The sequence below is a fragment of the Hippopotamus amphibius genome, chromosome 3, assembly GCF_030028045.1.
Source record: "Hippopotamus amphibius kiboko isolate mHipAmp2 chromosome 3, mHipAmp2.hap2, whole genome shotgun sequence".
Classification (NCBI taxonomy): Eukaryota; Metazoa; Chordata; class Mammalia; order Artiodactyla; family Hippopotamidae; genus Hippopotamus; species Hippopotamus amphibius.
This window is the reverse complement of record NC_080188.1, coordinates 93,206,818-93,222,546: the sequence shown is the minus strand read 5'-3', so window position 1 is coordinate 93,222,546 and position 15,729 is coordinate 93,206,818.

The following is a 15,729-nucleotide window of genomic DNA, read 5'->3' as shown; positions in this document are numbered from 1 at the left end:
CGAAACCTATGGGATGCAACAAAGGCAGCTCTAAAAGGGAAGTTAATAGCAATACAATCCTACCTTAAGAAACAAGAAAAATCCCAAATAATCAATCTAACCTTATACCTAAAGAAACTATAGAAAGAAGAGCAAACAAAACCCAAAGTTAGTAGATGGAGAGAAACCATAAAGATCAGAGCAGAAATAAATGAAATAGAGACAAAGAAAACAATAGCAAAAATCAATAAAACTAAAAGCTGGTTCTTTGTGAAGATAAGTAAAATTGATCAACCTCTAGCAAGACTCATCAAGAAAAAGAGGGAGAGGACTCAAATCAATAAAATTAGAAATGAAACAGGAGAAGTTACAATGGATACCACAGAAATAAAAAGCACCAAAAGAGATTACTACAAGGAACTATATGCCAATAAAATGGACAACCTGGATTAAATGGACAGATTCTTAGAAAGGTATAACATTTCAAGACTGAATCAGGAAGACATAGAAAATATGAACAGACCAATCACCAGTCATGAAATTGAAACTGTGATTAAAAATCTCCCAACAAACAAAAGTCCAGGACCAGATGGATTCACAGGTGAATTTTATCAAACATTTAGAGAAGAGCTAACACCAGTTCTTCTCAAACTCTTGCAAAACATTGCAGAGGAAGGAACACTCCCAAACTCATTTTATGAAGCCACCATCATCCTGATACCAAAACTAGACAAAGATACTACAAAAAAAGAAAACTACAGACCAATATCACTGATGAATTTAGATGCAAAAATCCTCAACAAAATACTAGCCAACAGAATCCAGCAACACATTAAAAGGATCATACACCATGATCAAGTGAGGGTTATCCTTGGAAAGCAAGGATTCTTTAACATATGCAAATCAATCAATGTGATACACCATATTAACATACTGAAGGATAAAAACCACATGATCATCTCAATGGATGCAGAAAAAGCTTTTGACAAAATTCAACACCCATTTATGATAAAAACTCTCCAGAAGGTGGGCATGGAGGGAACCTTTCTCAACATAATAAAGGCCACATATGACAAACCCACAGCAAATATCCTTCTCAATGGTGAAAAACTGGAAGCATTCCCTCTAAGATCAGGAAAAAGACAAGGATGTCCACTCTCACCACTCCTATTCAATATAGTTTTGGAAGTCCTTGCCACAGCAATCAGAGAAGAAAAAGAAATCAAAGGAATCCAAACTGGAAAAGAAGAAGTAAAAATGTCACTGTTCGCAGATGACATGATACTATACATAGAAGATCCTAAAGATGCCACCAGAAAACTACTCGAGCTAATCAATGAATTTGGTAAAGCTGCAGGATACAAAATTAACACACAGACATCTCTTGCATTTCTATATACCAACAATGAAAGATCAGAAAGAGAAATTAAGGAAACAATCCCATTCACCATTGCAACAAGAAGAATAAAATACCTAGGAATAAACCTAACCAAGGAGGTAAAAGACCTGTACTCAGAAAACTATAAGACACTAATGAAAGAAATCATGAACTCAGTGACAAGAACAAGGACTCAGATACAGAGAATGGACTGGAGAACTCGAGGTTTGGGAGGGGGCGGGGGTTGAAGGGGAAGCTGAGACAAAGTGAGAGAGAAGCACAGACATATATATACTACCAACTGTAAAATAGCCATTGGGAAGTTGCTGAATAACAAAGGGAGTTCAACTCAAGGATGGAAAATGCCTTAGAGGACTGGGACAGGGAGGGTGGGGGGGACTCAAAGGGGGGGGAGTCGAGGGAGGGAGGGAATATGGGGATATGTGTATAAAAACAGGTGATTGAACTTGGTGTACCCCCAAAAAATAATAAATAAATAAATAAATAAATAAATAAATAAATAAATAAAAAAGACGATACAAACAGATGCAGGGATGTACCATGTTCTTGGATTGGAAGAATCAACATTGTGAAAATGACTATATTACCAAAAGCACTTTACAGACTCAATGCAATCCTGATCAAATTACCAATGGCATTTTTCACAGAACTAGAACAAGAAATTTTATGATTTGTATGGAAATGCAAAAGACCCCAAATAGCCAAAGCAATCATGAGAAGGTAAGATGGAGTTGGTGGAATCAGGCTTCCCAACTTCAGGCTATACTACAAGGCTACAGTGATCAACACAGTATGGTACTGGCACAAAAACAGAAATATAGATCAATGGAACAGGATAGAAAGCCCAGAGATAAACTATGGTCAACTAATCTATGACAAAGGAGGCAAGGGTATACAATGGAGAAAAGGCAGCCTCTTCAGTAAGTGGTGCTGGGAAAACTGGACAGCTACATGTAAAAGAATGAAACTAGAACACTTCTTAACACCATACACAAAAATTAACTCAAAATGGATTAAAGACCTAAATGTAAGGCCAGACCCTATAAAACTCCTGGAGGAAAACATAGGAAGAACACTCTTTGACATAAATAACAGCAAGATCTTTTCTGATCCACCCCTCAGAATAATGGAAATAAAAACAAAAGTAAATAAGTGGGACCTAATGAAACTTCAAAGCTTCTGCACAGCAAAGGAAACTATAAACAAGATGAAAAGACAACCCTCAGAATGGGAAAAAAAATATTTACAAATGAATCAACAAAGGACTAATCTCCAAAATATATAAACAATTTATCCAGCTCAATATCAAAAAAACAAACAACCCAATCAAAAAATAGGCAGAAGACCTAAATAGGCATTTCTCCAAGGAAGACATATGGATGTCCAAGAGGCACATGAAAAGCTGCTCCACGTCACTAATTATTAGAGAAATGCAAATCAAAACTACAATGAGGTATCACCTCACACAAGTTAGAATGGGCACCATCAGAAAATCTACAAACAGTAAATGCTGGAGAAGGTGTGGAGAAAAAGGAATGCTCTTACATTGCTGGTGGAAATGTAAATTGATACAGCCACTATGGAAAACAGTATGGAGGTTCCTTGCAAAACTAAAAATAGAACTACCATATGACCCAGCAATCCCACCCCTGTGCTTATACCCAGAGAACACCATAATTCAAAAAGACGCACGCACTCCACTGTTCATTGCAGCCCTATTTACAATTGCCAGGACATGGAAGCAACCTAAATGTCCATCAACAGATGAAAGGATAAAGAAGATGTGGTACATACATACAATGGAATATTACTCAGCTGTAAAAAGCAATGAAACTGGGACATTTGTAGAGACATAGATAGGCCTAGAGACTGTCATACAGAGTCAAGTGAGTCAGAAAGAGAAAAACAAATATTGTATATTAACACATATATGCGGACTATAGAAAAATGGTACAGATCAACTGGGATGCAAGGCAGAAATAGAGACACATATGTAGAGAACAAACTTATGGACACCAAGTGGGGAAGTTGGGGAGGGTTGGGGGGGGGATGAATTGGGAGATTGGGATACCAAATTGTACGCTCTAAATATATGCAGGTTATTGTAAAAAATAAAAAATAAAAAATAAGTTAAAAAAAACAATTACTACGAGGTCTTAATTAAATATTGAATATTTCCCATTTCACATGAACCTGAAATTCATTTAGCTTAAGTTCTCTCATGCTTAGAATTGTTTCATTTGTAAGTGCTTAGTTTTCTTTAAGCCAATTAAATAAAGCTCATTTACAAATTAACCTCAGCAATATTATGCAACTGACACATACACATATATCCAGGCAGACAGAAATCTCATAGTTTATGTTTGAGATTTAAAATGTCTCTAGGTCTCTTTCCTTTTTTAAAAATTTATTTTCTATAATTTATTTGTAGTTATTCTATCAATCTTTTCTCTTTGGACCCCATTTTGCCTCTAATGAACAATAAGGGAGCTCTTCCCATCCTGGAATGCAAACCTGATTAGCTTTTACTTCCTTCTTTTTAAAGAGAGGCATTTTGTTCAATGAATCCTGCTCACAGTGCCAATTTATGTTTTGCTGAAAGACCCACTTTCGGCTTCAGGTTCAGAGGATTCACCAGCAAAATAACCACTCCACACTTTAATAAGCAAGACATAAGGAAATTTATTATATTAGTAGTGAGTTGCAGTGTAAGGACAAGCAATATATATACATATGTGTGTATATATATATGTATATATATATGTATATATATGTGTATATATATATATATGTACATACATCATCAATTTGGGAACATTTACATTGCCATGTATGTTACTCATTGAAGAGAACATTTATCACCAAATTGAGAGAACAAGCAACATATAAAGAGAAAGACATGCATACATCACCAATTAGGGAGAACTTTATCCAGATTCAAGCAATGCTGGGAAGTCCCTGGAACAGCAATCTGGAGTTCCAATTGGGAAAGTCCCAGACAGTGCATCTACCCCATGGGTGAGACTTCAGATTACTGCTCAAAGAAGTCCTGATTTTAACACCAAGCCACAAGGTGGTAATCATCACCTTACGTGCAAATGTGCAGCTCTGGATACTATATATAAAATACTTGTATTTATAATGATAAGTCTCAGAATGTTCACTGATCCCTGGGAACTGGTCAGATTCTCAGGGGCCAGGAAGCTTTGTGACTTACTCCCTTTGTTGGTTCTCAAGACCTGCCAGACTTCCTTCCTTCGTTATTTGTTTGTTGTCAAGATCTACTTTCTTGGCTTCTGCTGGTCAGCAGTTTGACATGTAACTCTTTTCAGGGTCTCTGTTCAGCCAAAGGCCTATAATTGCATCTGAAGCCTGAACAAGACTACTTTTATTAACTTTCCCAACATAAAAGGCTATCCACACTGTTCTCCAGAGTGATTGTATCAATTTACATTCCCACCAACAGTGCAAGAGGGTTCCCTTTTCTTCACACCTTCTCCAGCATTTATTGTTTGTAGATTTTTTGATGATGGTCATTCTGACTGGTATGAGATGATGCCTCATTGTAGTTTTGATTTGCATTTCTCAAATAATTAGTGATGTTGAGCATATTTTCATGTACCTCTTGACCATCTCTATGTCTTCTATGGAGAGATGTCTATTTAGATCTTCTGCCCATTTTTTATTATATATATATATATATAATACACATATATATTGAGCTACATAAGCTGTTTGTATACTCAGGAGACTATCATTTTGTCCATTGCTTCATTTGCAAATATTTTCTCCCATTCTGAGGATTATCTTTTTGTCTTGTCTATGATTTCCTTTGCTGTGCAAAAGCTTTTAAGTTTAATTAGGTCCCGTTTATTTATTTTTGTTTTGATTTTCATTACTCTAGGAAGTGAGTCAAAAAAGATCTTGTGATTTATGTCAAAGAGTAGTCTGCCTATGTTTTCCTCTAAGAGCTTTATAGTGTCAGGCCTAAAATTAGGTCTTTAATCCATTTAAAGTTTATTTTTGTGTATGGTGTTAGGGAGTGGTCTAATTTCATTCTTTTACATGTAGCTGTCCAGTTTTCCCAGCACCACTTATTGAAAAGGCTGTCTTTTCTGCATTGTATATTCTTGTCTCCTTTGTCAAAAATAACATGAACATATTTCATGGGTTTATCTCTGGGCTTTCTATCCTGTTCCATTGATCTATATTTCTGTTTTTGTGCCAGTACCACACTGCCCTGATTACTGTAGCTTTGTAGTATAGTTTGAAGTCAGGGGGCTTGTTTCCTCCAGCTCTATTTTTCTTTCTCAAGATTGCTTTGGCTATTCAGGGTCTTTTGTGTTGCCATACAAATTGTAAATTTTTTTTTGTTCTAATGCTGTGAAGAATGCCATTTGTAATTTGATAGAGGTTGCATTGAACCTTTGGGTAGTATAGTCTTTTTTGCAGTATTGATTATTTGAATCCAAGATCATGGTATATCTCTCCATCTGTTTGTGTAACCACTATGATTTCTTTCATCAGTGTCTTATAGTTTTCTGCACACAGGTCTTTTGCCTCCTTAGGTAGGTTTATTCCTAGGTATTTTATTCTTTTTGTTGCAATGGTAAATTGGAGTGTTTCCTTAATTTATCTATCTGATTTTTCATTGTTAGTGTATAGGAGACTTCTGTGCATTAGTTAGTTTTATTTTTAAGCTCTTTATTGTAATATATATGTGCATTAGTTTTGTATCCTGCAACATTACCAAATTCATTGTTTAGCTCTAGTAGTTTTCTCATGACATCTTTAGGATTTTCTACATATAGTATCATGTCAGCTGCAAATAGTGCCAGTTGTACTTCTTTTCCAATTTGAATTTCTTTTACATCTTCTTATTCTCTGGTTGCCATAGCTAGGACTTCCAAAACTATGTTGAATAGTAGTGGCAAGAGTGGACATCCTTGTCTTATTCCTGATCTTAGTGGAAATGCTTTCAGTTTTTCACCATTGAGAATGATGTATTCTGTGGGTTCATCATATATGGCCTTTATTATTGAGATAGGTTCCCTTTAGGCCTATTGGCCAGAAAGATTTTATCATAAATAGGTATTGAATTTTTTTCAAAGGCTTTTTCTTCATCTATTGAGAGGATCATATGATTTTTATTCTTTAATTTGTTGATATGGTGAATTCCATTGATTGATTTGTGTGTACTGAAGAATCCTTGCATTCCTGGGATAAATCCCACTTTATCATAATGTATGATCTTTTAATGTGTTGTTGGATTCTGTTTGTTCATATATTTTTGAGGATTTTTGCACCTATATTCATCACTGATATTGATCTCTATTTTTCTTTTTTTGTGATATCTTTGATTTTATTATCAGGGTGATGGTGGCCTTGTAAAACAAATTTAGGAGTGTTCATACATCTGCAAATTTTTGGAAGAGTTTGAGAAGGATAGGTGTTAGCTCATCTTTAAATGTTTGATAGAATTTGCCTGTGAAGCCATCTGGTCCTCAACTCTTCATGTTGGAAGAGTTTTAATTACAGTTTCAATTTCATTACTTGTGATTAATTCTTCCTGGTTCAGTCTTGGAAAATTGTGCCTTTCCAAGAATTTGTCCATTTCTTCTAGACTGTCCATTTTATTGGCATATACTTGCTTGTAATAGTTTCTTATGATTCTTTGTATTTCTGCAATGTCAGTTGTAATCTCTCCTTTTTCATTTCTAATTTTATTTATTTGCATCTTCTCCCTTTTTTTCTTGATAAGTGTGGCTAAAGGTTTTGATTTCTTCAGTGATATCTTGGTTATTTACTCATGTATTATTTAGCCTCTACAGTGTTTGTGTTTTTTACAGTTTTTTTTTTCCTGTAAATTGATTCCTAATTTCATCATGTCATAGTTGAAAAAGATTCTTGATATGATTTCAATTTTCTTAAATTTTCTGAGGCTTGATCTATGACCCATGACGTGATCTATCCTGGAGAATGTTCCATGTGAAATTGAGAAGAAGGTGTATTCTGTTGCCTTTGGATGGAATGTCCTATAATATCAATTAGGTCTATTTTGTCAATTGTATCTTTTAAAGCTTGTATTTCCTTATTTACTTTCTGTCTGGATGATCTGTCCATTGCTATAATTGGGGTGTTAAAGTCCCTCAATATTATTATGTTATTGTCAATTTCCCCTTTTTGGCTGTAGCATTTGCCTTATGTATTTAGGTGCTCCTATGTTGGGTGCATAAATATTATAATTATTATATCTTCTACTTGAATTAATCCCTTGATCATTATGTAGTGTCCTTCCTTGTTTCTTGTAATATTCTTTATTTTAAAGTCTATCTTGTCTGATAAGAGTATTGCTATCCAGCTTTCTTTCGATTCCCATTTGCATGGAATATTTTTTTACATCTTCTACTTTTAGTCTGTGTGTGTCCCTAGGTCTGAAGTGGGTCTCTTGTTCATAGTACATATTGCTTTTGGTTCTTAGTTGTTTTGGGTTTGTTTTTGTAGGTGATTTTCTTCTCTTGTGTTTCTTTCCTAGATATGTTCCTTTAGCATTTGTTGTAAAGCTGGTTTCATGGTGCTGAATTCTCCTAGCTTTTTCTTGTCTGTAAAGATTTTGATTTCTCCATCTAATCTGAATGAGATCCTTGCTGAGTAGAATTATCTTGATTGCAGGTTTTTTCCCTTTCATCACTTTAAATATATCCTGCCACTCCCTTCTGGCCTGCAGAGTTTCTGCTGAAAAATCAGCTGATAACCTTATGGGGATTCCCTTGTTTGTTATTTGTTGCTTTTCCCTTACTCCTTTTATTTTTTTTCTTTGTATTTAATTTTTTATTAGTTTGATTAATATGTGTCTTGGCATGTTCTTCCTTGGGTTTATCCTGTATGGGATTCTCTGTGCTTATTGGTTTGGGTGGCTATTTCTTTTCCCAAGTTTTTGACTATAATCTCTTTGAATATTTTCTCAGACCCTTTCTCTTTCTCTTCTCCTTCTGGGACCCCTATAATTCCAATGTTGGTGTGTTTGTTGTTGCCCCAGAAGTCTTGAGACTGTCTTCAATTCTTTTCATTCTTTTTTTCTTTATTCTGCTCTTTGGCAGTTATTTGCACTATTCTATCTTCCAGCTCACTTATTCGTTCTTCTGCCTCAGTCATTCTGCTATTGATTCCTTCTAGTGTATTTTTCATTTCAGTTATTGTATTTTTCATCTCTGTTTGTTTGTTCTTTAGTTCTTCTAGGTGTTTGTTACACATTTCATGTATCATTTTGATCTGTGCCTCCATTATTTTTCTAAGATTTTGGATCATCTTTACTATTATTACTCTGAATTCTTTTTCAGGTATGTTGCCTATTTCCTTTTCATTTATTTGGTCTTATAGGTTTTTGCCTTGTTCCTTCATATGTAATATATATATTGTTTTGTCTCATTTGTTTTGATGGGTGGTGTCATGTTCCTGTCTTCCTGGTTGTTTGGACTGAGACATCCAGCACTGGAGTTTGTAGGCAGCTGGGTAGAGCCAGGTCTTGGTGCCAAGATGATGACCTCCAGGAGACCCCACTCCAATTAAAATCCCCTGGAGTCTGAGGTTCTGTGTTAGTTCAGCAGTTTGGACTTGGTGTTCCCACCACAGGAGCTCAGGCCTAATACCCGGCCTGTGAACCAAGATCCTGCAGGCTGCATGGCATGGCAAAAAAAAAAAAAAAAAAGAGTAGCAAAGAATAAAAAACAAAATAAAATTAGAAAACTATCAGATATATTGGAAAAATAAAAATATAAATGAAACAACAACTAGAAGGCAAAACAGAACCACAATAGAAAATAAAAGGCCAGAAAAGGCTTTGGCTGTGGGGAGTGGAGCTTAAGTGGAGGGCAGGGCTTAGGTGCTGTGGGGTTTTGGGGGGAAGGGAGATATTCTTAGGACCACATGGCCAGCAACAGTACTGTGGGTGGGGGTGGGGGATGGAGCTTGGACTCAGGGCAGCTGGAGAGGGGCCCCACAGTGCCTCTGGCCTCAGAGTGAGGAGGATCAAGCTTATGACCTCAGCAGGCTCACCAGGGTTGAGTGGGCAGGGGAAAACACTATCTGCATTCCCCCAACCTTTGATCCCCAAGTGTCCCTCCCTATTCACCTTTGCTCTTCCTCCCCTCCTCCCCGCATGACTGACAAGGCCAGAGGGGGCCTTGGAGGGTGGAGCACAAGGCCTGGGATCCCAATAGGCTTCCTGGGGCCCTAGTGGGTGAGGGAAATGCTAGTTGAGTTCCCCTCCAATCCTCCAAACTGCCAAGGGTCTCACTCTGTCCCTGTTGCTCCCCTCCAGGTGAGTGGGCCTCTCCAGGTGTGGGCACGTTGCCCCTCCCTAAGCCACCCCTCTGGGGTGCCAGTCCATTCCCACCTCTACTTCTCTTCCCTGCTGATTCCCTCCCACATGCCACCCAGTGGTTGGGGGTTCCTTCCATCCCTTTGGGTGTTGAGGTCCCCCACCAGTGTCTGGTAGCTGCCCTGGTTGTGGGGAGAAGGGAACTCCACATCCTCCTCCTCTGCCATCTTGACTCTGCCCCCTCAACTATTTTTATTCTTAGATTGACAAGATAATGCAAGTATTATTACTAGGTTGAAAAGATAATGTTTAATAGATGCAATTAGTTTTGAATTTGAAGGATTTTCTGTATTTTTAATTTGATGATGCAGATAATCAGCATTAGTCTTACCACTTTGGCCTGGTTTCCACATTTCTTTTAAAATATCATTTATGACAGAAAAAGTGTTAAAAATATGGATTGGTCACATGGGTGTCTTTTTTCTTTCTATCTACTAACTAAAGGAATAAAATAGTTATAACCTTATAACAATGGGAATAAAGAGGAAACTATTAGCAGATGTGTTCCATCAAAGCTAAGGAGTAAATCCAGAAAGGAAAATATGAATGATCAGGAAACAACACACCCAACACAAGAGGATGGAGAGAATTCGCAAGAAGACAGCCCCATGGCAGGTAAGGGAGGAGTCATCTAGATTAGAACAGAAAGGTCAGGTCTTAAGGGAGAAGACCTCCAGGAAAAACCATATAGCTGTTGTGTATGTAAGTAACTCATGTGGGTGACCACAATTCTATAAGAATGCTGATGAAATTACCAATGAACTCAAAAAACACAATGGTTATTTCTAATATGTATTACTTAGTTACATTAATTAGTCCTTTAATGGGGGGGTATGAAATACTAAATCAATTTTGAAAAATAGAAAAAAAAAATGATAGCATAATTGTTAACATGGCAGAAATCTAAAATTAGTGATAAGAAGGCCTAAGAGCCAAATTTTTGTAAACTATGCATGAATCCTTTTAATGAAGTTTACTGTTATTTCTCTATAAGGATCTGCAAGAAATTTCCTCAAGGAAAAGTCTATTCTCTTAATGGTCTAGTCCTAACATCAAGTACAGCATGTCTAGAGGCAGTTTTCTTTCCCAGTGTACTTGAGGCTGGTGACAAGTCTAGTGATTAGAAGACAGGAAAAAGACACACAAAAAGGTAACAACAACAACAACAACAAAAAGGTAACAACAGCAACAAATATCTGAGGCAGATAAATGAGTTCCCCACACCAAAACAATAACACCAACAACAAAGCCCTAACATTTAGAAGGTAAAAACTTTCAAAATAAAAATTGTATAAGTTATTGTAAACTTCATGCCTTAAATCTCTCACTATGTGTCCAGGGAGCATACAAAACCAGATTCTCCACCCTGCTTGGGTCATCCAGTAACCCTGGAATGGAATGAGTTCTACCAACATGTAACATTCTGGTACATGTTAGGTAAATGCTGAATGTCATCTAAACCCTATACTTCAGGAAAGCAAGGATGGTTAAGAAGTTTCCCCTCTGTGTGTTCTGGGAAAGGACTTACTGCAAAGAACCACACTTGCCCTGTATGACCTAAATGGGACTTGGGGGTGGCCCTCTTGTTTACCCTGGAGAAGCCTGGACACACATCCGCTTCTTTGTCTCATCAGTGAATAGCTGACCAACCTGGACAAAATGTCCCTTAGCTTGGTATTGCCAAATATTGGCCTGGCTTCGCTCTTCCCAGGGTCCTGAACTTTGACTCACCCTAATGTTTAAGCAAGTCTTGGGAGCTCAAGCAGATACTGGTGTGAGAAATGACCCTCCTCACTCTCAACATCCACTCCTGAGAATTGGCTAACAGCAAAAAAGACAATTCCTGCTCAAATACCCAGTCACACCACCTGCTCATCCTACTCCCCATGGGCTTTTCTGCCCTTTCCTCCTCTTCCCTATAAAAGAAAAGCCTTTTCTGCCAAATCTTTGAAAAATGTATAGGTCTTATGATTGGAACATTTTCTCTATGGTAGTAGTCACTTTTCCCTTACTCCAATTGTCTTTTCAAATAAAGTCTCTCCTTTTGGTCTGAACTGGTCTTTTGTTTGACAAGGGACTCTCCAAGTCTGGAGCCTCTTAGTGAAGTGAAAGCTTCCTTCAACCCTCTTTTCTTTCATTTTCAAAGTGCAATCAAAATTCAACTTTATTAATTTCAGGTCATAGCTAGTGTAATTATACCAAGGGCTAAATTTGCTTGATAAAATTATGGATGAAAATATTAACAGCTTCTCTTTTTAATTTTTTTTGGAAATGTATTAAATACCAGGGACTTTATTAAGTACTTATACAATCTCCACCACAGCACAGTAGAGTAGGTATTACTATTTAGGCTCATTTTACAAATGAGGAAATTTAAACTGAGGGAATGAAGCTTAAGCTGAGGCCCAAGCCACTCAACTACTACTACTACATGGCAGACCTAAGATTTTAATGCAGGTTTGTCCAACATCACATTTCTCTTAAATTTATGTAACTTTTATGCACATACACATATGTACATATTACACTCACTTTGTACTAGTCACCTGTAAGGTGGGAATGACAGAATAATCAAGCATCTTGTACATTAATTGGTGATACTTTAGCATTTTAGTAATCTCTAATATTTAGAAATAGAGAACATAGCAATCACCCTTACAGTTAGTTGAGCAAGGGGTTAAACATTAGTTATTAACCTTAGTTAAAGTGATGGGTGTGAATATGATCACTTGTGGAGGACATATAGAATTAAATCAAAATACAGCTGGTTAAGATTGGAACCCTGGGGAACACTGCTGTTTAAGTGGTAGTCAGAGAAAGAGGAAGTTAGGAAAGTGTTTTTAAAAGAGAAGCTGGAAAACCAGAAGAAAGGGTAATTGCTGAGGATAGAGGAAAGTGGAATTTCAAGCATAAGATGGATTGTTAAATGCAGGAAGGTGACATGAAAAAAGATTATACGATTTTTGCATCTGGCAATTAGTCCTCATTAATAACTCTGGCAAAGGAATTTTAGTTGAAAGACTAAGAACAAAAGATAGGGGTATGAAAGGGTGAGGCAAGGAAGCATGAACCCAGAATATAAACTGTATGAATTAGTTCACGTGGAACCATGATCATGCATGGAAGGGTAGGCAGATGTACATATAAGACCAGGGGAAGGGAGATGCAGAAATAAGAAAAGTTCATTTTTTAACACTCATTTTAAACTGTGAGCATATTTGTATACTGAGTTTAAGAAACAAATCTGGAGGAAGATGGTGAAGACAACATACAGGCAAGAGAAGTAATTTCTACACCAGCAAGAGACAATGAAATTGAGGTCACGTGTAGGGTGATTGGCCTTTAAGAGATGAAAAAGTCAGGGGGAAAGAAGTCAAATTAGAATGATATTGAGATAAAGGAGTGGGGTTTCATATCTGATGGACTATATTTTCTCACAGAAGTCAGGAAAATGGTCATAAGCTGAGACAGGTATCCTACATAGCTATATTGGCAAAGATTTGCGAGAACTGCTGGGGAATTGGAGAAAATGCGCTTAGGATTTCCAGATACTAGGTGGGCACTGCATCTTAGCTGCCCAGCTGAAGATTATGAATTGTTAGTCACACTTTCCTGTTGCAGCATTCAGCTTCTAAAGTGATATTTCTTACTTCATGGGCAGCTATTTTTTCCATCACTTTCAATGGCAGTGAACATATTTAATTTGAATATAAATTCTTAGTTCATCTCACTTTATTTTAAAAACTGGGAGTCAAATCTGTTTGAAATGTTAAAGTTATTTAAATGCATGGAATTTTACATCCATAATTATGTAAATTATAAAACTCTGTGTCCCTAGATTTGATAGAAATGTTAGCTGAATGAAACTGTGTTTTCATTTTGATGGCTGTTCTGGGCCAGGAATCTAGCTGTGCATTTTTATCTGATGATTTAGAATCCAATTTGACATGTATTAAACAAATTCTGGTCAATAAATCTCTTTGGTCTTATTTATTTATTTTTTTTCTGAGCCAAAGTTATGCCAATGTTAGCCTTTGTCTCTAAAGCCATCATCATAAAAAATTTCAGTCTTTTTTATTACTTCCTCACTGTCTAAATAAGAATCAAGTTTAAAAAAGCTACAAGAAATTGCTCTTACTACACTATAGAGATATTATCTGGTTGCTTTTCTCTGCAGACTTTAAGTAAACATTAACACTGCTCCATCTTACGTAGTGTATCTTACTCCAGTCATTTTATTTGAGATGGGCTTTCATAGCCTTAAGGCACAAAAGTTCCTTTTGAAGTGCAAATGATTACATTTTGTAAGGATCATTTAACTCAAACTGCTTTAGACAATTATTAGGTTTTAAATGAAATCTTTAGGGATATTAAAATATAATACATTATTTATCAATTGTCAGGTTCACATAGTTTATGCTACCAAACATAATTTCAGAGTGTACTGTGCTGCTTCTAAGAATACATTTTTAAGGTAAGTACATTCTAAGGGAATTGACTTTAGGGATTATGCAGCTCATAGATATGGATGGACTGCTGTCATGTTTAAGACACTTGTAGTAAAATTTCTGAAATATGGAGTGGTTGACTTAGTTTGATATATTTAAATATAAAATATCTTGTGGCAAAATCCTATGTGCATGCCAAATCTAAAGAAAAGGACTTACTTGTTTTGTCTTTAGTTTTACTTATGCTTAGATAAAAAAGAAATAATTTAATAGGCAAGTAAGTTCTGAAAAGTTTCATAGTATAAACTATTTTGAGGATTATCTTTCAAATAATGGTGTTGCTTGTACTGAAATTTGCTAAGTAGACCATAGGATGTTTTATACACTGTTGTCAGAGGTAAAATCAGAATCATGAAAATGTGTTACATATGCCTTAGAATGTCTTGTGACAGATGATGGTATATTGGATGGGAAAAAACATGCTGGATAGCTTGTGCTAAGGGGGGTCATGGAGTCAATATATCTAGACAGTCCTTTGTGGGGAAACATGAAGATCAAGAAAGGTCCGAAGTCAGTGCTCTGCAACAGTGACTGATGGAGGAACTGGACTTTGGCTGTTTGCTGCTCAGTAGCCATCAGGGAGCCCTGAGCTGACCGTTTGGTGATACTGTGGAGGGGTGGAGAGTGGGGTGTGGGCATTAGATGGGAACCCATGGCTGCGTTAGGTTATTTGTCTAATCACTGTAATCTTAATAGGTATGTTACTTTCTAAGGTTCTGTGGGTCAAATTTGAGTAGTTTGAGTATCTCACCAGTTGTTTAACAAAGATGAAATAAGTTCTTTCTACTTTTGATTGTTTTATTTCCTCTGGAGTTTGATAAGGTCTTTAGCTAAGATGTTCCAAGGAGACTAAAGCCTTAGCACCTACAAGCCAGTTCAAAAAGCAGGGCCACAAAGGAAGCCCAAAGGATCTAGAGTCAACAGTTTTGATACCCAGGAATTCTTTTTTTTTTTTTTTTAAGCTCTTTATTGTGATATAATTGCTTTACACTCTTGTACCAGCTATTAAGGTACACCAAAGTGAATCAGCTATATTTATACATATATCCCCATATCCTCTCCCTCCCATGAATCCCTCTCCCCCTCCCTGTCCTAGACCTCTAAGGCATCACCCATCATTGAGTTAATCTCCCTTTATTATACAGCAACTTCCCACTAGCTATCTATATGACAGCTGGTAGTGTAAATATGTCTATGCTACTCTCTCACTTCATCCCAGCTTCCCCTATGCCCCCGCCTTCCCCCATGCCCCCACCTTCCCCCCAACCCCATGTCCTCCAGTCCATTCTCTGCATCTGCATCCTTATTCTTGCCCTGTCACTGGGTTCAACAGTACCATTTTTTTTTTTTTTTTTAGATTCCATATATGTGAGTTAGCATACAATATTTTTCTTTTTCTGGTTTACTTCACTCTGTATGACAGATTCAAGTTCTATCCATCTCATTACATATAGCTCCATTTC